Source organism: Bubalus kerabau, chromosome 1, assembly GCF_029407905.1.
Source record: "Bubalus kerabau isolate K-KA32 ecotype Philippines breed swamp buffalo chromosome 1, PCC_UOA_SB_1v2, whole genome shotgun sequence".
Classification (NCBI taxonomy): Eukaryota; Metazoa; Chordata; class Mammalia; order Artiodactyla; family Bovidae; genus Bubalus; species Bubalus kerabau.
Window position 1 is genome coordinate 135,964,104 of NC_073624.1, and position 24,609 is coordinate 135,988,712.

A 24,609-nucleotide genomic window follows, 5' to 3' on the forward strand; every position below is an offset into this window, starting at 1 on the left:
TTCTGATGGTCAGAAACTTCTGAGATCCCCTCGAACCCTACATCCCCTCAAACAGTAAATCCTGTCTGTTCTGTCTTCCACTTAGAACCAGAATCCAGCCTCTTCTCATCCCATTGCAATAGCCCCTAATGGTCCCAAGACTCATCTCTTGTTCTCTGCAGTCTTTTCTCAGCTTCACCAGCCAAAGAAATTCAGTTACTAGGTGTCCATCCTGCCACTCCTGGGCCAGGAGCCCTCTTGCCCTCTCCTCCCTGGGAGGAAAAGCACACCTCCCACTACACTTTCCTCCAAGGACTCATCCCACTCTACCCTCCCACCCACCCCAGCATGCTGGCCTATTGGAATCCCTTGAACATGCCTGTGCACTGGCTATTTGTTACACCCAGAATGTTCTTCTCCCAGATAGGTCTTTCCATCAGAGCAGTGGGAGGGGAATCTAGACATGCATCTGACAGTGTTTGCATTAAGGACAAGGAGCGATGGGGTAGTAGTTGGAGACAGATGGGAGAGTCTAGATCCAGGTAAATGAATCGATAATCAGTCTCCCCACACTAGGCTGTAAGCTCCAAGTCGGCAGGCACTCCTGGATTCTGGAATAGTCCTGGGCACATTTAATAAAAGAATAAAAATGATGCAACAGCCATACCAAACACATGGTGGAACAGCAGAAGTCAGGATTTGCACCCTGCACTGATCCTTAAGAGACCAACCTAGGAGACTGAAGGGGGCAAGGCCTGGGCAGGAGCATGGGCTCTGGAGGCACACCCCGGCTCTGGCTTGCTTTCTTGGTCTCTAAATTACGACTGGAATACCAGTCAGGTGGCAAGGCTCAGAAAGCACTGTGAGGCTTCTTGTCCCTGGTCACCAGGCAGCGACAGAGCCCTCTGCTCTCACCTGCCCACCTGCCCCCCAGTGGCTGAAGCATTACCAGGTCTGAGCACCTGAGGTCGCCTTGGGTCCCAGCTTCCTGCCATATCCTCTGGCACATACTGGGGCCCAGCAGGACAGAAGGACAACTCCCAGAACTATGGAAATGGCCGTGGGGGAGGAACAGAGAGCACTGGAAGCAACCTCCAGCAAGACCTGAAGGAGGGGTCCATCCAGGTAAAGAGTTCAATGGGGTCCCAGTCTGGGGCTTTTGAAGGCTGGGAGGGGGCATCCTTGAAGAACAGCCAGAGACCAGTGCGGCTGGACTGAGGGGAGCAGGCTAGGGGTCTGCTGGCAGGAGGAGGGGCTTGAGGTCTGGCTGAGGACTGGAGCTTTTCCCCAGAGTGCTGCTGATAGGTTTCCCATTTGTCAGTAGAGTGACAGGATCAGATCTATCTGTTCAAATCTCTAATCTCTCCTGGATCAGAGAGCGTGAGAAACAAAAGACAGTGAATCAGGGACAGTGTTTGCAGTGGCCTGGACTAGGAGAGGGGAGGGAAGGGTAGAGAGGTGAGGAATGCATTCTAGACTTGGGCTCCAAGGCCAGGGGATGGAGGGGGTGATTGCATGTGGGGGTGAGGAGGAAAGAGGGAGCAGATGGAGCCCTGGGGTCCTGGATTGAGCACGTGGTGAGATGGAGCTGCTGCTGCATGGATGTGGGGGCCAGGGGAGGGAAGTCTGGAGGGCAATTTGGGGCCAATTAAAACTTGCTGTTAGACACTTATAAAGTTAGATAAGAGCAGGAACTCTGGGAGTTGGTGATGGACAGGGAGGCCTGGCGTGCTGCAATTCATGGGGTCGCAAAGAGTCAGACACAACTGAGCTACTGAACTGAATTGAACTGAAGCCCCCTTTCCTAATGAAGTCACTGGGAGCAACTACTTATCAGGATTTTTGGGTGAGGCTGAGGAGCTTTGTCCTCCAGCTAACTAAAAATCCTCTTCATCCTGGTGAAGCGGTCTCTGTTTTGCTGGAGTTGGGCCTGGATAAAATGAGACAGCCAGCCTCAGTCTTGAGGAGACTGTTAAAGGACAGGGACATAAAGGCAGCAGCAAATCAGATGGTCAAGTCTGTCTGATGCTGGCAGCTTGTCATCTCCCAATCTGTCCCTGGACCACTGTGAGTCCAGCCAGAGAAGCCAAGCCTACCAGGCTGTGAGCCCCATGAAGGGATTGCTTTGAAAATTAGGAACCCTAAGATCTTAGGAAACTGAAAAAAAACAAAGTGTTAGTTCTTCAGTTGTGTCCGACTGTTTGTGACCCCATGGCCTGTAGACCACCTGGCTCATCTGAGCATAGAATTCTACAGGCAGGAATACTAGAGTGGGTTGCCATTCCCTTCTCCAGGGAATCTTCCCAACCCAGGGATTGAACCTGGGTCTCTTGCACTGAAGGCAGATGCTTTACCATCTGAGCCACCAGGGAAGATCTTAGGAAGCTCATGCCTGTCCCTCCCCACGTGGGGGTAGTTTTCTTTTCACCTCTTGGAGTGAGCACTCCACACACACACAGGTGCACAGTGTACATAATAAAGACTATGAGGTGGGATCAGAAGAGGGACAGATATGAGGAGGGTAATAAGAAGAATACACAGGGGCTGGAGGCACTGCCTGCCTGCGACACAGACTCCCACATTTTCCAGGTCTTGTCCCACCAATGTCTGAGGACATCCCTAGAAGTCCATGCGGGCATCATCCCCGGTGTGCAGGTGGGGACACGGACAGGCCTTGAGAGACACAAGGACTCATCCAGGATGGAGAACAGGTAGGATTCGGGAGGTGAGTCTGGGCCCAGATCTGTCTCCTTAGAGCTGCACACAGACCCTGCCCGGGAGCTGTGTGGAGGGCTGTGTGGAGCAACTGTGTGAGACCCGGAGCTGCAGGGATGAGGGATGAGAGGTCAGTATCCCAAGGGCTGTGTGCAGAGGTATCAACTGTCAATTCAAGGAAGGGGCCCCCGGGAGGTGAAGTCACTTCCTTGACAGCAGATCCTAACAGAACTCAGAATCCTGTAACCAGGCACCCACCTCCTAGCAACAGCGCCACAGCCAGTTGGGCTCACTTGGCTGGAGAGACTTCATCCAGAAGGATGTTCTCCAGCTGTGTCTCAGCTGACCAAGGTTTCTGTTTCAAGAAACCCTGGAGGGAGAGGTTTTTCAGATGTTTCAGGCGGTTCAGCGCTCAACCCGGATGCCTCTGGTCCTTTACCAGGAGGTCACCTAAGGTAACCCCAGGCAACCTAGAGCTGGCCATACCAGGCCTGGCTGCCACAGGGAGCCCTCCCAGGGCAGCGCCAACTGCCCTCATCTCCATGTAGGGGGAAGTGGGACTTGAGGGGAGGTTCTCCCTCTGGGCAGGAACAGGTTGGTGGGCCCGTGGTCACCTGGTGGTCCTGTCACGGTCACACCTGAGGACAGGCTGGTAGTGGGGAAACAGGATCCCTGAGGTGCTCTTCTCTGTGCCAGTGTGGATCCAAGGCCCTCAAGTGGTCGGGTGTCTGCATCCTCGGTGGAGGTCAGTGGGGAGAGTGGTGGGCGTGTGTCTGGAGGGGAGATGTCTGGGGGTCCGAGAAGCACCATAGACAGCTGGCCAGGGCCCTGAGACTTTCTGCCTGGCTGCTGGGCACTTGTTCACAGGGCTCCTCACGGGACTGCAGACAGGAGCCAGTCCACGGAGCACCCTGTTCCATCTCCCGGCACGAGGGGCTGGAGCCCCACACCAGCAACAGAGCCCAGGGCAGGCACAGGGTGAGTGCCAGCCAGGATGAGACCCTACACCCAGGAAGCTCCAGGTCCCAGAGCCACCCTGGCCCTCCCCTGGGTCCCTCCTAGAGTCTTTCTCCCAAAGGAACCTGGGACTGTCAGCTCTGCAAAGCACCCTCGCGGCCCAGGCCCTACTTGTCCAGATGCAAAAAATCACTGTTCACCTCCATGTGGGAATCTCAGAAAGAGGTTGTGATAGAATTTCACTTCATGAAAGTGAAAGGAGCCTTTCTGCATTTTTCTACAGTTAATCCTATATTAACTCCATCCCAGGTATCCATGTGGGCCTGAGAATCCTGATGCCTCTCACCCCAGGTTCAGCCCCTCTCACCCCAGGATCAGCCTCTGTCTTCTCATCCCCAGAATGGGATGTTTTCATAACCAACAGGGATGATGCAGTTAACACATGGAGAGCTATCAAATACAAACTGTTCTAAGACACTAACACACATAACCATGGCCCAGCGCCAGTTCACTCGTGATACCAGGCTGTTTATTCTGTGGAGGGCACTCCTGCCCCTCCTCCTGCCTTGAGTCCTGGAGGCTCGGGGACTCAGTCTGAGCTCCAGCCCCTGCCTTCCTGGTGTCCGTGGTGCTGCCTCTGACTTGTGTCTCTGCTGTGTTCCACCCCAGGGGGAGAATGTGTCCACAGGGGACAGGAGTGAGACCTACATGATGTGAAGTGTCCAAAGACATAGGCTAGAGATGCTGGTGGGGAACCTGGTACCTGTTTCCTGGGCAGCAACCCCCTCCTACATCCCCACATTCCTGGGCACCTACAGGGCTTTTGCCACCTACTGTGAGCAAGAATCCCTTAAAAGAAATGGAGTATCTCTCATAGTCAACAGAAGAGTCCAAAATGCAGTACTTGGATGCAGTCTCAAAAATAATAGAATGATCTCTGTTCCTTTCCAAGGCAAACCATTCACTATCACAGTAATCCAAGTGTATGCCCCGCCACTAATGCCAAAGAAGCTGAAGTTGAATGGTTCTATGAAGAGCTACAAGACCTTCTAGAGGTAACACCAAGAAAAAGATATCCTTTTTATCATAGGGGACTGGAATGCAAAAGTAGGAAGCCAGGAGATACCTGGAGTAGCAGGCAAGTTTGGCCTTGGAATACAAAATGAAGCTGGGCAAAGGCTAACAGTTTTGTCAAGAGAACACACTGGTCATAGCAAACACCCTCTTCCAACAACACAAGAGATGACTCTACACATGGACATCACCAGATGGTCAATACCAAAATCAGATTGATTATATTCTTTGCAGCCAGAGATGGAGAAGCTCTGTATTGTAAGCAAAAACAAGACTGGGAGCTGACTGTGGCTCAGATCATAAACTATTGCAAAATTCAGACTTAAATTGAAGAAAGTAGGTAAAACTACTATGCAATACAGGTAAAATCTAATCAAATCCCTTACAATTATACAGGGCAAGTGACAAATAGATTCAAGAGATTGGATCTGATAGAGTGCCTGAAGAACTATGGACAGAGGTTTGTAACATTGTACAGGAGGCAGTTATTAAACCAACCCCAATAAAAAGAAATGCAAAAAGGCAAAATGTTGTCTGAGGAAGCCTTACAAAATAGCTGAGAAATGAAGAGAAGCTAAAGGCAAAAGAGGAAAGATATAACCACCTGAATGCAGAGTTCCAAAGAATAGCAAGGAGAAATAAGAAAGCCTAAGTGAACAATGCAAGAAATAGAGGAAAACAATACAATGGGAAAGACTAGAGATCTCTTCAAGAAAATTAGAGATACCAAGGGAACATTTCATGCAAAGATGGGCACAATAAATGACAGAAATGGTGTGGATCTAACAGAAGCAGAAGATATTAAGAAGTGGCGAGAATACACAGAAGAAATATACAAAAAAGATCTTAGTGACCCAGATAACCACAATGGTGTGATTACTCACCTAGAGCCAGACATCTTAGAGTGCAAAGTCAAGTAGGCCTTAGGAAGTATCACTATGAACAAAGCTAGTGGATGTAATGGAATTCCAGCTGAGCAATGTCATATCCTAAAAGATAAATGCTATTAAAGTGTTGCACTCAATATACCAGCAAATTAGGGAAACTCAGCATGTTCATAGGACTGGAAAAAGTCTTTTTTCATTCCAATCCCAAAGAACGACAATGTCAAGGAATGTTCAAACTACCACACAATTGCACTCATTTCACATGTTAGCAAAGTAATGCTCAAAAGCATTACTTCGCTAAGCTAGGCTTTAACAGTACATGAACTGAGAACCTCCAGATGTTCAAGATGGATTTAGAAAAGGCAGAGGAACCAGAGATCAAATTGCCAACATTCATTGGAGATCATAGAAAAAGCAAGAGAATTCCAGAAAAACATCTACTTCATTTTGTATGCTAAAGCCTTTGACCGTGTGGATCATAACAAACTGTGGAAAATTCTTAAAAATAAAAAAATACCAGACCACCTTACCTGCCTCCTGAGATCCCTGTATGCAGGTCAGGAAGCAACAATTAGAACCAGACATGGACCAATGGACTGGTTCCACATTGGGAAAGGAGTACATCATGACTGTATATTGTCAGCCTGCTTATTTAACTCATATGCAAAGTACATAATGCAAAATGCGGGGCTGGATGAAGCATAATCTGGAATCAAGGCTGCTGGGAGAAATATCAATTACCTTAGCTATGCAGATGACACCACACTCATGGAAGAAAGCAATGAGGAACTAAAGAGCCTCTTGATGAAGGGGAAAGAGGAGAGTGAAAAAGCCGGCTTAAAACTCAACATTGAAAAACTCAACATTCAAAAAGTGATCCAGTCCCATCACTTCATGGCAAATAAATGAGGAAACAATGGAAACAGTGACAGACTTTTTCTGGTGCTCCAAAATCACAGCAGGCGGTGACTGCAGCCATGAAATTAAGACAATTGCTCCTTGGGAAAAAAGCTATGACAAACCTATACAGCATATAAAAAGCAGAGACATTACTTTCCCAACAAAGATCCATATAATCAAAGCTATGGTTTTTCCAGTAGTCATGTATGGATGTGAGAGTTGGACCATAAAGAAGGCTGAGTGCTGAAGAATTGATGCTTTTGAACTGTGTTGTTGGAGAAGACTCTTGAGAGTCGCTTGGACTGCAAGGAGATCAAACCAGTCAATCCTAAAAGAAATCAATCCTGAATATTCATTGGAAGGACTGATGCTGAAGCTGAATCTCCAATACTTTGGCCCCCTGGTGGGAAGAGCTGACTCATTGGAAAATATTCTGATGGAAGTGAAGAGCCAACTCATTGGGAAAGACTCTGATACTGCAAAGATTGAAGACAAGAGGAGAAGGGGACAGCAGAGCACAAGATGGTTGGATGGCTTCACTGACTCAATGGACATGAATTTGAGCAAACTCCAGGAGATAGTGAAGCACAGGAAAGCCAGTGTGCTGCCATCCACAGGGTTGCAAAAAGTTGGACTAAGTGACTGAACAACAACAACAAAACAGGTGCTGGACCTTCTCTTCACAAGGTGAGCACTTCCCCCCACCTATGACACACGGGGGAGTTGGCCCCATTCCAGCTGTGAGTGACAGGAATATCTCTCCACCTCTCTGAGCCCCAGTTGGACCCTTTGCTGCTGCTGCTAAGTCACTTCAGTTGTGTCCGACTCTGTGTGACCCCATAGACGGCAGCCCACCTCCGCACATGAGGGTAAAGGGAGAACCAGCCCTCAGGGTGAATGTGGGGACTAAGTGGGTCCTTCCTGGAAAGTTGGAAAGTGCTTTCTGGGGACCTGGCCGCATGGAAAGGTCTGCTGGAGGGGCTGTGGTTGTACTTAGTCATCATGTTCCTCCTCCCCTCAAGGAAGCCTCTGTCTCAGTTGTCTCTGACCTTTGACCTTGGGCCGAACTGTTTCCTATTTGCAAAGTAAGTTATGAGAAGTACCCTGTCCTGGGTTAGTGAGAACAGGGATCCCTGGGAGTGATCAGTAGTGCCCCAGGCACTCAGATGGGGCTGGTTGGGCTCATTCATTCTTGAAATATAGAGGAAGGCCCACAAGGTGCAGGCACTTTTCTAGGAACAACCATCATGTAATGCATCGAGCAGACAGCAGTCCTGCCCCCCAGGGCTTCAGTTCTCCCGGGGGTCACACTGTCACACTAGCCATCATATCCAGCATGTCTTCAGTCCTGTCCATGTGATGCCTTTCTGGCCTTCTCTAGGCACAGATGCATCCTCCCTTACTCTGATGAGGACGGTAGACCCCTGCACCAGCTGAAAAATGTGAGTGGGACTTTGATTCGAGAGGGAGGGACTCAGTTTTCCAAAGAACCACCAAGTGAGATGTGACATGGAGGAGAACTGGCCTCTGGATGCGCAGGAGCAGAAGGCCAAAAGACCCAGATCCCATAGAGCTGCTCTGGAGCTCAGTGTGGAAGGAAGGCCAGGTCTCTGACTCTGCTGCCCACGTGACTCCCCTCAGAGGCTATGTCCACCATCCTGGGCACCTGGCTGTACCATTACCCTGAGGATTTCCACCAGCCCCCAGAATTTCCCTGCCTGTGGATGCTACTGGCTTAAATAGAGCTCAGCATGCCTGACACAGACCTGGAGCACCAAATGCTCCATCTCCTGGCACAGCTGGAGACCCTGGAGCCCACTGAGGCAGAGGGGCATATGAGGAGGACTCAAGGTAGGTGATGGGGGTGAATGAGGATGGGAGGGATCTGGACCACACAGAGCAGAGCCTTCTGAGGCTGGAACTGGGCCAGGAGCAATGAGGAAGCTCAGATCACTATTGCCCTGGACTGCAGTCTGGGAAGACTTTCTGGGGCTGGCATCTTTGAGAGATCATTGAGTGGCAGTGAGAAGCTTTCTTTTCTGTTTTTGGGAGACACGTGGAAAAGCAGTCCTACTGATGTTTTCTCTTCTTGGAACTACAGCACTAGCTCCAGAACAAGCTCTGGAAACATCTCCAGACCTGGAGCCAACTACACCTCTACTGCCCACCACAGCTCCAGAGTTAGAGCAAGTCCATTTTTGGTATTTTTTTTAATGCATACTAAATTGTTTATTCTATGATATATAGTTCACTTAGAATTTAATAGTTTGATTATCTTAGACTGTACATGTAAATTGCAGTAAGTTCATTCATAATGTTATATAACCCTATTAAATGTCTATTTGAGAACATTTGCACTCTTCATTGCTAAATAATATTCCATTCGGGAAACAGCACATTTGACTTTCATCTGTTGATGGACTTTAGGGTTTTCACCTTTGGGCTCTTCTGAACAGTGGTGCTCTGAATACTTGTGTACAGGCATGTGAATATCTGTGTTCACATGCTTTTGGGTATTGATGTAGGAGGGGAATTTTGGGATTGACTGAAAACTTGTAGGCTTGTCCTTTTGAGAAACTGCTGAAGTGTTATATACAGTGGTTGTACCATTTGACAATCCCCCAGAGTTTAGGTGTACAATTTCTACTTCTTCATTTGTATTGCAGTTTCCCCTCTCTCTGTCTTTCTGTCTTCCTGGTCCCTCACTCTAGGGAACAAGCCTGTATATTACAAGTTGCTATATGAGGAGGCACCTGTGGCTTAGCATTGAGACCATCAGACAGAGGAGCTCTTGGGTCTTGACTCAATGAACCCACAGTCCCAGACCCCCAGGAGATACTGGCAGAGGTATCTAGGTGAATCGTGGTCAATTCCTGGTCCACGGATAGTGTGAGATAATAAATTTTTGTTGCTTAAGTCATTCAAGATTGGCTAATGTTGTTACACAGATGGACCACTCACACTGCCATCAAGCATCAGGCCCTGGCCCCTCCCTTCCCACTGTCCCCCTACTCTCCTCCCAAGCTCCCACCAGCCACACCAGCTCCCTCTGGTTTCATCTCTGGACAAACACATTCTGTGTGTCCATACACTTGTGCTTTCTTCTAGGATAATTATCCCCAGATGTGTGAATGGCAGGCGCCTTCTCATTACCCTGCTGGGGACAGACACATCCCCTCAGTGCAGCCTTTCCATGACCCCATTGTCGCACCTACTGTTTTTCAACACAGAACTTGCTCCTTTCTGTCTTTTCTTTCTGTGTTTCTCCATTTTCCCCTCAGACTGTGACCCTGGTTTTTCTTTTCATCACAGCCCCCACTGAGTGCTCAGGGCACAGCTGGTAAATGAATAGATAAGAGGCTCCATTCCTCCACTGAGAAGCTCAGTTGCTAATAGGAGGAGGTATAGGCCAGGTCGGGGGCAGGGGAATGTGTAGGAGTGCAGGGGACACTCTCCTCACCCCAGTAGACACATTACCCCTTTGATGGGAACCACTCACACTACACACCAAGCAGGGAAACCACAGCACAAACCATACCTCTGAGAGACTTCAGGACATCAACATTCCTTGGGCCCCAGGAGGGAATGTGACAGGATTCATAGGAACCAGGGGCTTTGAGAAGGACCTTGAAGAGGACCCTCAACCTCCTCTTGTCCACTTCAGCTGTGGAGTGTCTAGTTCCCTTGTGAGGACTCCTCACCACAGCCAGTGCAGATGTTCTGACCTTGATTTCATATGAGGTCCAACAAGGTGGTCTTTGCCTTAGTCCAGGGAAAATGATGCATGTTTCTGTCATTGCCGCTACCCCAAGGTCCACCCCTCCCCTGACCCCACTCCCCATGGTCCCTTCCTCTGATGTGTGCCAGTGTATACTTGTGCGCACACCCAGAGAATCTACTCCACATTGCCAGAATATCCTGGGGTCTTAGGACCTCTAATTTCCACGGCAAACCATGTGGCAGGGAGGCAGCCCTAGCCTAGGGGATCCTAACTCTCCCTTCATCTCAAGACTCTGCCCCTGCCAAGGCCGGGGAAAAAAAAAAAAAAAAAAAAAACCACTAAATAAAACTCCACAGGGTAAAACGTATTATTGACTGAAAATTTATAGAAGAAATATATAATTTTGGTACCTATTATCAAAGAAATCTTACAAAGACAGAATCTGTAGTCATGAAATTATGATTAGGATAAGAAAACTTGACATTTATTTTTTTTTAATTGATATCAAGTCAAACACTAAGGAAATGTAAAATAAGGATATTCTAGCCAGGAGTCCTGAGGCTGACAGACGCCCCTCCCCGCCCCCACCGGCCCAGGAGCGAGTGCGCAGGCGTGAGCGGCGGCAGGTGCGAGGGCGGAGGCGCAGAGACGCCTGAGCTCGCGAGGACCTGTCCTGAGGGAAGGGAAGTTGGAGACTGAGTCGGTCCCTACGGCGGGACGCACGGACCAGGGAGCGGCGCAGACATGAGTAAGTGCAGCTCTACCGCAGCCCTTCACCGCGCGCCCCCGCCTGCCCAACGGCCAGCGGCGCCCGACTCCTCCAGCCCCGAGGAGCGCGAGCCTCCCTCGGTCCTCGGCTCCCGGGTCGCCGCCACTGGCCACAGAGTGAGGACGCCTGGCCGGGGCCCCAGGGCGGCCGTGGAGCGGGGGGTGCCCCGCGCGCTCGCAGCCCTCCCTGCTCGGCGCCCCTCGAGTCTCCTTGCGGCGGGGCTGCCCCACGACCGCGGCGGGGGGCGCCTCTGGGTCTGCGGACGCCGCCTGGGCCCTGTCGTCACCGCGGGCTCGCGGATCCGGGAGGGGGAGGTGCCGCCGAGGAGCCCGAAGTTGGGGCCGCTGGGCGCGCGTGTCGGGCGCGGTGGGTCCGCAGGTGTGAAGGGATCTCTGCTTCCGGGATGCGCGCGGGTGATGGGGCCGCACAGCTCGGGGATCCTGTTCGCTGGCCGCCGGCAGCGGGTGTTCAGATAGGATTCCGTGCTCTTTCCTAAAGCCTTCTGGAGGGTCGGCTACAAAAGGTTAAAGTTCACTTTCAGCGTTTTCAGGCTTTATTGACTGTGACTAACTCACAGAGCGCTTCCTGGAGGGCAATTTGTGAAATACTAACATCTAAGCAAAGTTTGAAATAAAGCTATTCCCGCCTTTTTATGTTTTGGGGTATGGTGAACAGTTTTTCTTGATTGCATTAGGCTTTTCAAGCAACAGGACGACTTTTGGCGAAGCTGCACTGCTCTTAAGTTAAATGGTGATGGTTTAGTCGCTAAGTCGTGTCCCAACTCTTGCGACCCCATGGACTGTAGCCATTCAGGCTCCTCTGTCTGGAATTCTCCAGGCAAGAATACTCGAGTGGGTTGCCATTTGCTTCTCCAGATCTTCCCGACCCAGGAATCAAACCCGAGTCTCCGGCATTGCAGGCAGATTCTTCATCTACTGAGCTACTAGGGAAGCTCCTAAGTTAAATGAGCATTTAAAAAATACTTGTTTGAGCAGTTACCATAGACGCTAAAATATTTGGGAATTCTATTTATAGTAATGGGCGTGGTTTCTTTGATTTTTTTTTGTTTGGTTTTGGGGCTTTTCTTTGGTTGTTTTTTGTTGTTGGTTGGCTGGATTTGGGATTTTGGGATTTTTTTTGGAGGGTGGGGGTTGGGGTAAATTTTGCATTAGGAGGAGATGATATCCAAATCACGAGAAATGTTTATTTCGTGGCATTCTGGTATGCAGTGTTGCAGTTTAAAGTATCAAAGTTCAGTTCAGTTTAGTCACTCTGTCGTGTCCGACTTTGCGACCCCATGAATCGCAGCACGCCAGGCCTCCCTGTCCATCACCAACTCCGGGAGTTCACTCAAACTCATGTCCATTGAGTCAGTGATGTCATCCAGCCATCTTATCCTCTGTCGTCCCCTTCTCCTTCTGCCCCCAATCCCTCCCAGCATCAGAGTCTTTTCCAATGAGTCAACTCTTCGCATGAGGTGGCCAAAGTACTGGAGTTTCAGCTTTAGCATCAGTCCTTCCAATGAACACCCAGGACTGATTACCTTTAGAATGGACTGGTTGGATCTCCTTGCAATCCAAGGGACTCTCAAGAGTCTTCTCCAACACCACAGTTCAAAAGCATCAATTCTTTGGCACTCAGCTTTCTTCACAGTCCAACTCTTACATCCATACATGACCACTGGAAAAACCATAACCTTGACTAGATGGACCTTTGTTGGCAAAGTAATGTCTCTGCTTTTTAATATGCTATCTAGGTTGCTCATAATTTTCCTTCCAAGGAGTAAGTGTCTTTTAATTTCATGGCCGCAGTCACCATCTGCAGTGGTTTTGGAGCCCAAGAAAATAAAGTCTGACACTGTTTCTACTGTTTCCCCATCTATTTCCCATGAAGTTATGGGACCAGATGCCATGATCTTAGTTTTATGAATGTTGAGCTTTAAGCCAACTTTTTTACTGTCTTCAACTTTCATCAAGAAGCCTTTTAGTTCCTAATCTTGGTTAAATCTCAGATTGGCTCCAGCAAATGGATATTTTTATTAAGAATAGTTTGGGTTTTGTTCTGTGGGTTTTTTATGTGTTATTTTTTTAATACAATCTGCTTATTTAGCATGCTTCAAATCATAATAGATTGTAGTTAAAACTAGTGATTGGTGCAAGGAACAATGCGTTGTAACACAGAGATGGGTTGTCTTTTTCTACAGAAATTTTTTCTCGAGTTAAGCAAATTTCCACATAAAACTCTCAGGAGTGACTTTTGCTATAGCAGTTTGGTCTCTGTAATGATGAATAAAGCATATCGTTTCACTGTTGAAGATAATGGCATATATTATAAAGATAGGCATCTGGTACATAAAAGGAATTCCAGCTTTGAGTTTGGTGAAATAGTGTCCTCAATAGTGTTTCTCTTTGAAGAGAAAACGAGCAATAACCACATGGTGATGACCAGGGCTCTTTCCCTACACTGAACACCAAGAGGAAGGGGAGGAGATGGAGTGATTTTCAGATGAATTGACGTTCATTTATCAACCATGTACCCTCTTTCCTTGCTGTTTCTTAATTCCCAGAGAAATTAGAAACATGGTTCCTAACCAGGATATTTGAATGGAAAAGATCCTTTCAGTTCCCAGGCAGGTACCTGAATCCATTGTATAAACGTTCATCTGCCTGTACCTTGGAAGTAACACTGAGAAAATCGTCTTCTCTAATGGATGAAGTGGGCAGAATGGGAGGGTGGTGGAGCTTTTGGGGGCAAGTTTTCCAAAAGTTGGAGCAAAAGTGAATCACTGTCTTCAAAGGAACAGACTCATTAGATACCAGCATTTGGACCTTAAGGTCTTTTACAACATCATGTAGCTTGTTGTTAGTAAAAATAATCCAGGCCATAGAAAAATCCATGTGGTCAAATGCTTATTGGCTGAAAAGTAATGAAAGAAAAAGAACGTTCTGAAGATTTTTAATACCTGGTATTTGACCCAGGTCATTTGACTGAGTACAAACAATGGTCAGTAAAGAAATCTTCCAGAGAGAGAATTTAGTCATTCAGCTGTGATGTGGACAAGAAACCTGCTATTTATTTGTTAAAAATTAATCCCAACTAAAATACTTTGTTAATTAGAAATAAATATGGATAAACTACATGTAGTTTACTATGCTGTGTTTTCAAAGCAGAATCAAGGAATTAAAAGTTACTGAAGTTTTCTCTGGAAAGTACTTTCTCAACATTATTTTTCAAATATTGTAATTCTGATTGCAGTGTGTATGAAGCTCAGAGTAAAAAATGTTGAGGAATTGATATTCTCTGAGGTCAAATGACTGATTCAGAAGAGCAGGGTTAAATTGGAGGGTAAAATTATCAATAATACAAAATTGATGTATGTCATTTTAAATGTACTAGATTGAGGGCAATTTAAGTTGATTGTATAATTAGCACTCTTGTGTGTATAATGGTTTATGCTGAATTACCACACAACTCCCCAAATTTCAGCAGGACAACACTATAGTTCCCACATCACAGCGCTGGGTGGGTATTCACTTTGGGGAGACTCCTTCAGATGGTCATTCAGGAACCCAGACTCCTCCCATCCTGTACCGTCTCCATTCCCTAAGACCTCATCCCCATCTGTATCCATCAGCAGAAGGGGGCAAGCATATGGAAGCTTATAACAAGCCAGCTCTGGAAGGATACCGTTTCTCTGCTGCTGCTTTGGCCACAATCAGTTTCTGTGGCCACAAAAGAGACTGGGAAGTCTTCCAGCTGTTCTCCCTAGGAAGGGAAAACAATTAAAGTTGTCAGCAACTGTGAGTAATTCATTTCAATTTAATTAGTTTTCAAATCTTTACTGGCTGTTTGCCATACACCAAGCACTTAAGAGTGACCTGAGAATTCATTGAGCAGCATCTCGGTCTTGGAGGAGTTCTGAATCCCCAAGAAAGAAGACAGAGTATGAAGTGCCTGCCATCCTAGGAGAAAGGAATTAAGAGAACCCGCTTTGAAAGTTCAGAGAATGATTCTAGATTTGAAAACTGCCTGGAAACAATAGGATTTGGACTCCACTTTCAGAGATGAACAAGATATGATTGTGAAAGAAGCTGGCATCAGGAGCTATAGAAACAGGTCCTCTGATACAAGGTACCATAAAGAATATTATGTCATCATTGTGCAGTTGCTAAGTTGTGGCAGACTCTTTGTGACTCCATGGACTGCAACACGCCAGGTTCCTCTGTATTCCACTACCTCCTGGAGTTTACTCAAATATATGTCTATTGAGTTGGTGATGGTATCTAACCATCTCATCTTCTGCTGCCTCTTTCTCCTTTTGATTCCAATCCTTCCCAGGATCACGGTCTTTTCCAATGGCTCTTTGCATCAGATGGGTAAAATATTGGAGCATCAGCATCAGTCTTTCCAATGAATATTCAGGGTTACTTTCCTTTAGGTTTGAATGGTTGGATCTCGTTGCAGTCCAAGGGACTCTCAAGAGTCTTCTCCAGCACCACAGTTCAAAAGCATCAGTTCTTCAGCACTCAGCCTTCTTTACAGTGCAACTCTCACATCCGTATATGACTACTGGAAAACCATAGTTTTGACTATATGCACCTTTGTTGGAAAATTGATGTCTCTGCTTTTTAATAGGCTGTCTGGGTTTGTCAGAGCTTTCCTTCCAAGGAGTGTCTTTTAATTTCCTGACTGCTGTCACCATCTGCAGTGATTTTGGAGAAGAAAAGAAAATCTGTCACTGCTTCCACTTTTTCCCCTTCTATTTGCCATGAAGTAATGAGACCAGATGCCATAATCTTAGTTTTTTGAATGCTGAGTTTCAAGTCAGCTTTTTCATTCTCCCTTTTCACCCGTATCAAGAGGCTCTTTAGTTAGTTCCTCTTCACTTTCTGCCATTAGAGTGATATCACCTCCATTTCTGAGGTTGTTGATATTTTCCCAGCAATCTTGATTCCAGCTTGTGATTCATCCAGCCTGGCATTTCAAATCATGTACTCTGCATAGAAGTTAAATAAGCAAGGTGACGATATATAACCTTGTCATACTCCTTTCCCAATTTGGAACCAGTCCCTTGTTCCATGTCTGGTTCTAGCTGTTGTTTCTTGACTCACATACAGATTTCTCAGGAGTCAGGTAAGGTGGTCTGATATTCTCATCTCTTTAAGAATTTTCCACAGTTTGTTGTGATCCACACAGTCAAAGGCTTTAGCATAGTCAATGAAGCAGAAGTAGTTGTTTTTCTGAAACTCCCTTGCTTTTTCTATGATTCAATGATGTTGGCAATTTGATCTCTGGTTCTTCTGCCTGTTCGATACCCAGCTTGTACATCTGGAAGTTCCCTGTTCACATACTGTTGAAGCCTGACTTTAAGGATTTTGAACATAATCTTGATAACATAAGGAGCGAGTACAATTTTACAAGTAGTTTGGACATTCTTTGGCATTGCGCTTCTTTTGAATTGAAATGAACACTGACCTTTTCCAGTCCTGTGGCCACAGCTGAGTTTTTCAAATTTGCTGATATATTGAGTGCAGCACTTTAACAGCATTGTCTTTTAGGATTTTGAATAGTTCAACTGAAATTTTCCACTAGCTTTGTTTGTAGTAAGCTTTCCTCAGGCCCACTTGACTTCACACTCCATGATGTCTGGCTCTAAGTGAGCGCCAACACCATCGTTACTCCGGTCATTAAGACTTTTTTCTATGTTCTTCTTGCCACCTCTTCTTAATCTCTTCTGTTGCTATTAGGTCTTTACATTTCTGTCTTTTATGGTGTTTTATTGTGTCCATTTTTGCATGAAATGTTCACTTAGATCTCCAGTTTTCTTAAATATTATGCAGCCATTAAATTCACATTTCCTAAAATTACAAATGGATGGAATAACTACTCATATTAAGTGAAAAAGAGACTAGTAAGGTAAGGTAATCCCATTTTTTAGAATTCTGTGTAAATTTAGATGAAATCATACAGATATGTTGTATGACAGTTTTGTGATTTTCTAAAATGTTTTATTAATATAAACAGAAAAGTTTCATAAATTGCTTTGATTTGATAGACTAATTTCTCCCCACCACACACAGAGCTGGGTATAGACAGGTGATCCTAGCAGGTTCCCACCATCTCTCTGCTGGTCCCATGAGGTGGCAGCAACCTCCTCTCTCCTCTCTGCTGTGGACCCAGGGCCTGGCTCAAGGCCTCAAGACAGTGTAAAGACAGACATCCTCAAAACACTGAACCTTACAGAGTTTGGTTTGCTCTAACAGTAAGATTGTGAATGTGGCAAGTGTAAATGTTGGCTTCTTTAGCTGACAAAAATCATGGAGCCATGCAGCACTCCTGCCATTTCTCAAAAAGCCACCAGAGGGCGGTGTGGGTGCTTCTGACAAACACTGTCCCATTCAAAACTGATCCAAGTTAGCTTTCATCAGAACATGTTTTATAAACGTATAGGACCTCTTTAAGGTACATTGAATTGCTTCTCTTCTTTAATCTCATTTGGAAGTTAATGTAAATTCACTAAAAATAACAAACATAAAGTGAACCACTGACTAAGTTTTACCTTGTGACATGTAGACATGTAAAATTATGTGTCCAATCCCCTTCTTTGTCCACCTCTGTCCCTTCCTCTCTGTATCCATCTGTAAACATCTGTGTAACCTATCTTTTGATAATCCGTGTAACATATCAGATATTTTTCAATCATGTTCCTACTTGTTTGTGATGTGAATGTTTCAGTACTAAGTGGGCTGCTTATAAGACAGTGGGAGGAAGTGTGAAGGTGAGCAGTAGGTCTCAGTGGGAGTCGTCCAAACTGGGAGATCTGCTCAGCACAGCCAGGGTCAGGTCCACACTGTCTCCTATCCCCAAAGCACTGAGTCTACCTTCCTGGGGGAACTTTAATAAAATTTTGATTATTTTAAGGAACATCAGGGTTAAGATAATGAGTGATGGTTGTAATAATTATGGGAGAGAGAGAAGGTTATGATGTTAATGACCTGGTACTCTGCCTCCAACAACCTTCATTCTATTATAACCATTGCTCAGCCATCTGGGAGCAGAGACTGCACCTTGATTTTGACTATTACAGCCCCCCAGCCCAGTACTGGGCAAAGTACTGGGCAATGTGCCAGTACTGCTGAATAAATACATTTGGGATCAGGACCTGAAAGATTTGAAACTGGGATTCTCCCAGACCCAATAGGAGGTCATCATAAATCAGCTGCCTCCTCACCTGCCAGGCCTTGTATACCCGCTGGCCTTCCCCCAGTACCTCTCAGACAGGATGCACTTGATCCTAGGTATTTCTCAGATCAGATTTCACATCTGCTCTGAGTCCTCTTGTGCGCTTTGGCCTCCTTAGTTGTCCTGCTGTGTGACTCTCCACTCTAGGGCTCAGAGATCACCTCTGATTCCCTTCAGGATCTAGTGTCAGAATATTCTATGGAGCTAAAGCTTAATGACGGGCTTTAATTGACAAGGCAATAATTATACGGACAAGGATAAGTTCGACATGACTACCTTTTGTAGAAATAATTTTACTTATTCATTTATAGTTGTACTATGTCTTCGTTGCACGGGCTTTTCTTAGGTTGTGGTAAACAGCGGCTACTCTGTGGTTGCAGTGTGTGGGCTTCTCATTGCGGTGGCTTCTCTTGTTGTGGAGCATGGGGTCCAGAGCATTTGTTCCAGCTTCAGTAGTTGCCGCATATGGGCTAAGTAGTTGCTGTTCCTAGGCTCTAGAGTACAGGCTCAATAGTCGTGGTGCATGGGCTTAGTTACTTCAAGGGATATGGGATCTTCCCACACTAGGGATCGAACCTGTGTCTCCTGCATTGGCAGGGAGATTTTTACCACTGAGCCACCAGGGAAGCCCATGACTATATCTTAATGGTGTTGCTTTCCTTGAACAATTAATTTTAAACTTGATGGCATAAAAAGAAATGTTTTTTTTTCTCTGAAGTCAGCATGGTTGCTGAATGTCAACCTTTCTCTGATGATGCTCTAAAAGACCTGATACACACCAAGAGAAACATAAGTAAATTGTGTCATGTTATAATGTGGTATAGAGTAGTATAACTCTAAAAACTACTGTTAATCCATTTGTGCTAGAGTAATTGTTTAATGGATATGAATATTGACCTGTCAAATTTCTCATGCTTAGATGAAATTCAATGCTCTTTTCCTACAGTAAATACCAGGATGAAGAGTTCAAGACAGAATAATTTTCAGATGAATTGTTCATCCCCCCACCACAAACTTTCTTTTATTGATGTTTCTTTGTTCCCAGAGAAATGAGAGATGTGGTTTCTAACCAGGATATTTGAGAGGGAAAGATTCAGTTCCTCAGGAGGTGACTGGGAACCATTTGGTTGCTTTCATCTGCCTGGACCTTGGAAGCAGATGAGAGAAAATCCTTTTCTATTTTCTAATGAAGTGGAGAGACCAGAGGGTGGACTCTTTGGGAAAACAGTTCAAAAAGGTGGATCAAAACTGAGTATCTGTCAAAAAAAGAATATCTGTCATCAAAGAAGTAGGCCTATTGGACACCCACAGTTTGAACTAGGGACACATGGGCCATCATGGTGATTTTTAGGGAAAATAATCAACACCAATGAAAACTCCACATGGTATAAATGTGTTACTAACGGAAAATCCATGGTCAGTTGACCATCAGTTGACCAAGTACAAATAATGATCATAAAGAAATCTTACAAAAAGACGAAACTCTTATAAAAGGCACATCTATAAATCATAAATTATGATTTAGATAAGAAACCTTGCTATTTATTTTAAAAGTTTTGATCCCAAGTAAAACACAGTAAATTAAAAATAAACAGGAATATCCAGGTCAGGGGTGCTGAGGGTGGAAGGTGGCTGCGAGGTCCCGCCCCATCCCCAGAGAGTGCGCAGGCATGAGCGAGGCAGGTGCGAGGGCGGGCGAAGGCACAGGGACTCCTGAGCGCCCGAGGACCAGTTCTGAGCGAAGGGAAGTTGGAGACTGAGTCGGTCCCCATGGCAGGACAACCGGACCAGGGAGCGGCGCAGACACGAGTAAGTGCAGCTCTACCGGAGCCCGTCACCGCGGGCCCCCGCCTGCCTAATGGCCAGCGGCCCCGGACTCCCCCACCCAGAGGAGCGTGAGCCTCCCTCGGTTCTCGGCTCCCGGGTCGCCGCCACCAGCCGCAGGGTGAGGACGCCTGGCCGGGGCCCCAAGGCGGCCGTGGAGCGGGGGGCGCCCCGTGCGCTCGCAGCCCTCCCTGCTCGGCGCCCCTCAAGTCTCCTAGCGGCGGGGCTGCCCCACGACCTGATCCGGGAGTGGGAGGTGCCGCCGAGGAGCCCGAAGTTGGGGCCGCCGGGCGCGCGTGTCGGGAGCGGTGGGTCCGCAGATGTGAAGGGATCTCTGCTCCCGGGATGCGCGCGGGTGACGGGGGAGCACAGCTCGGGGATCCTGTTCGCTGGCCGCCGGCAGCGGGTATTCAGATGGGACTCCGTGCTCTTTCCTAAGGCTTTCTGGAGGGTCGGCTACAAAAGGTTGATTCATGTTGATATATGGCAAAACCAATACAATATTGTAAAGTTTAAAAAAAAAATAAAAGGTTAAAGTTCACTTTCAGCGTTTTCAGGCTTAATTGACTGACTGTGACTAACTCACAGCGCTTCCTGGAGGGCAATTTGTGACATACCAACACCTAAGCAAAGTTTGAAGTAAAGTAGTCCCCGTCTTTCTATGTTTTTGCGTATGGAGGGCTTTTTGAACATTTTATGTTTTTGTTTCTGTTCATCTTTGAGAAACGGCATTACTCTAAGTTAAATGAGCATTTAAAGTTTTATTTCTGCACAGTAATCATAGATGCTCAAGTATTTGCAAATTCTAGCAGCTAACAAGAGCTCCGTTGTTTGTTTTTTTGGTAAATTTTGCTTGAAGGGAAAACTTTGGAATCCAGAGAAATGTTCATTTCATGAAATTTCAAAATTTTGCAATTTTGAATATTAATCCAGGGTAATTCTCAGATTGTTTCCAGAAGATGCGTATTTTGTTTGAGAATAGTTTGGGTTTTGTTCTGTGGTTTTCTATGTGCTGTTTGTTGGAACCTACTTAGGAGGCTTCAAAACAATCTAATTGAAACTAGTGATTGGTGCAAGGTACAATGCTTTGTAACAGAGATAGTTTGGCTTTCTCTATCGAAATTGTTTCTTGAGTTAGCAATTTTTTCACTTGAAACAGTCAGGAATGACTCTTTAAAACCCTGCAGTTCCGACTCTGGTAATGAGTAAGTATGTTGTTTCACTGTTGAAGGTAATGGCAGACATTTCAAAGATGGGCACCAGGTACATAAGAGAAATTCGGCAGACATTTCAAAGATGGGCAACGGGAACACAAGAGAAATTTGAGTACTGAGTTTGGTGCATTGGTGTCCTCAATAAAACTGAGTTTCTTTTCTAAGGGAAAAAGAACGAAAAGCACCTGGTGATGACCACAGCTCTTTCCCTACACCAAACACCCAGAGGAAGGGGAGAAGGTGGTGTGATTCTCAGATGGATTGGCCGTTTGCTCATTTACTAACCACAGACTTTCTTTCCTTGGTGTTTCTTGACTCCCAAAGAAATTAGAAGTGTGGTTCCTTACCAGGATATCTGAATGGAAAAGATCGTTTCAATTCCTAGGCAGGTGATGAGATCCATTGTGTAGCTTTCATTTCCCTGAACCTTGTAAGTAGCTCTGAGAACATCCTCTTCTCTATTGAGTTAGGCAGAAAGGGAGGGTGGTGGAGCCTTGGGGGCAGATGTTCCAAAAGCTGGACCAAAACTTAATCACTGTCTTCAAACAAATAGACTGGATGCCAGAATTTTTATCTTAAGGCCTCTTGCAACATCAGGGAAATCATTAGCAGTAGAAGTATTCCATACCATATAAAACTCCATGAGATCAAATGTATTATTGACTGAAAATTGATGACAGGAAAAGAACATTTTGAAAATTTCAGATATCTAATATTTGACCCAAGTCAGTCAGCCACGTACAAGTACAGATCACTAAAGAATCTCCCAAAAAGGGAATTTATAGTCATTCAGCTATGATGTGGTTAAGAAACCTGTCATTTATTTTTTTTAAAAAAATGAATCCCAACTAAAATATTTTCAGTTAGAAATAAATATAGATAAACCACGAATAGTTTGCTGTGCTATGTTTTCAAAGCAAGATCAAGAAATTAAAAACTATCTCCTATTGAAGTTTTCTCTTGGAAATACTTTCTCAACACTATGTTTCAAATATTATAATTCTTATCACAGGTTTTATTAAGTTCAGAATTTAAAATGTTGGGGAATTGAAGTTCTCTGAATTTAAATGACTTGAGTCAGAATTAATAGGGTTAAACTGGATGTTAAAACTATTAATAGTACAAAATTTACTTTTGTTATTTAAATGTAATAGATTGATGGCTACTTAAGTTCATCCTATGTGGCAATCCACTCCAGTGTTCTTACCTGCAGAATCCCAGGGACAGGGGAACCTGGTGGGCTGCCGTCTCTGGGGTTGCACAGAGTCGGATACGACTGAAGCGACTTAGCAGCAGCAGCAGCAGTATGATTAACATTTTTGTGGGTATAATAGTTTATGCTGAATCATCAAATAACTCAAAATTTCAGAAGCACAGCACTCTTTCCCACATGATAGTGCTGAGTGGGTGTTCATCCTGGGGAGACTGTACTCCCTCATGTGGTCATTCATGAACCCGGACTTCTATTCTTGGCCTCCTCCATCCCAACGACCTCACCCCCATCTGCATCCATCAGCAGAAGGGGCAGGAACTTGGAAAAATGCCTGTGGGAGGTTATAACAGGCCAGGATGCAACATAAGTTTTTCTCCTACTTTACTGGCCATGATGTGGTCCTGTGGCCACAGAAGAGGCTGGGAAGTCTTCCAGTGGTGTGCCCCAGGAAGGGGAGTGAATTTTCATGGTAAATCAACTTTGTCCACATAAAAATAAAACAGTAACCCCTAAAGAAAAGTAAAAATGAGAGAAATTCCTTAAGAGAACATAGAAAACGGACCCATTCTAGCTAACAGAGACCCAAAATAAAACAGTCATGTGGTCATAACAGACCTGAGCTTAAGTAATGTTCTCTGCGTTCTTAGAACCACAAACAAAAGCTCTAAAAAGTCCTGATTCTGCTAAGGGTCCTACCCATGAACACTCTGAAGGAGAAGTTCCATTGACAGCCAGTCATGGTAGACTGCGGTCCAGCTCCAAGAATTTGTGCTCAGGCCGCACAGGGCCGTTTAACCCCCTTACAAGTCTCCCAGCGGAACATACTGGGGTTCTTGCTTTTTAAAAGTTCTTCCCTCCCTTCAGCCCCAGGAATGTGCTTTCAGTTACAGGCAAGACTCATGTGTCCCCAGTTTGCAAGCCTTGCAGACAGTACCCTGTCCTTTTGCTTCAGGTAACGCTGACTGTTTCCTGGAATTTATTTATAATTTTAGGATGACATCAGCAATAACAAGTAACTCATTTAGACCTATTGTGTTTCAAATCTCTATTGAATATTTACCATACAATGTGCACTGTGCATAGAGCAGACTGAGAATCGATTGAGCAGTGTCTTGGTCTGGGAGGAGCACTTAAAGGAGAGGAGACATGGTATGAAGGGCCTGCTGTCCTAGCAGAAAAGAGAAAGAGAACCTGCTTTGAAAATTCGGGGAATGATACTAGATTTGGAAGTTGCCTGGAGCTGATAGGTTCTGGACCCCACTTTCAGAGATCAACAAGATATGTTTAGAGGAAGCTGGCATCAGAAATTGTAGAAACAGGTCCTGTGATACAAGGTATCATAAGGAATATTTACAGCTATTAAATTCACATCTTTTAAATTTATAAATGGATAGAATAAATACTCATATTAAGTGAAAAGGTCACCAGTAGTATCAGGTAATCCCATTTTTTTAAATGCTATGTAATTGTAGGTGAAATTATGCAGATTATTTCGAATGATAGTTTCCCAAATTTCTAAAACATTTTGTTAATAACATAATCAGAAGAAAGCTATGAAAATTCTTTGGTTAGATAAACTAATCTCTACGCTAGACACACAGAGTTGGGGTATAGGCAAGCGATCCCACCCAGCAGGTTCCCACCCTCTCCCTGCAGATCCCAAGGTAGCCACCTCCTCTCTGTTCTCTGTTGTGGTCCCAGGGCCTGACTCAGGGGCTCAATCATCACTCTCTGAAATTCTGCACTTGGAAAGTGACATATTGTATCATAGTCAAGACAATGATTTCCACTAGAAGGCTCCCCCCAAACACTGAGACTTGCAGAATTTGGTTTATTCTTACAGCAATACTGTGAAGGTGGCAACTGGTTGTTGGCCTCTTTGGCGGACAGAACCATAGAGCCCTGCAGTGCTCCTGCTATTTCTCACAGGGCCACCAGAGGGCAGTGTGTAGCTGCTTATGGCAAACACTGCAAGGAGATCCAACTAGTTAATCCCGCTGCTGCTGCTGCTGCTGCTAAGTCGTTTCAGTCATGTCCAACTCTATGCGACCCCATAGACAGCAGCCCACCAGGCTCCCCCGTCCCTGGGATTCTCCAGGCAAGAACACTGGAGT

The 24,609-nt window shown here is 45.7% G+C and overlaps 1 protein-coding gene across 5 annotated transcripts in view; it reads left to right on the forward strand.

Moving 5' to 3' along the window:
* Positions 1-10,832: 10,832 nt before the first annotated feature.
* The window catches only part of LOC129658172 (zinc finger protein 33B-like), a 100,271-nt gene continuing 86,494 nt past the window's right edge, over positions 10,833-24,609 (forward strand). For all 5 annotated transcript variants that reach the window (XM_055589315.1, XM_055589306.1, XM_055589296.1 and 2 more), the window contains exon 1: positions 10,833-10,981. The gene's annotated coding sequence lies outside the window, so the exon portion shown is untranslated. The remainder of the gene's footprint in view (positions 10,982-24,609) is intronic.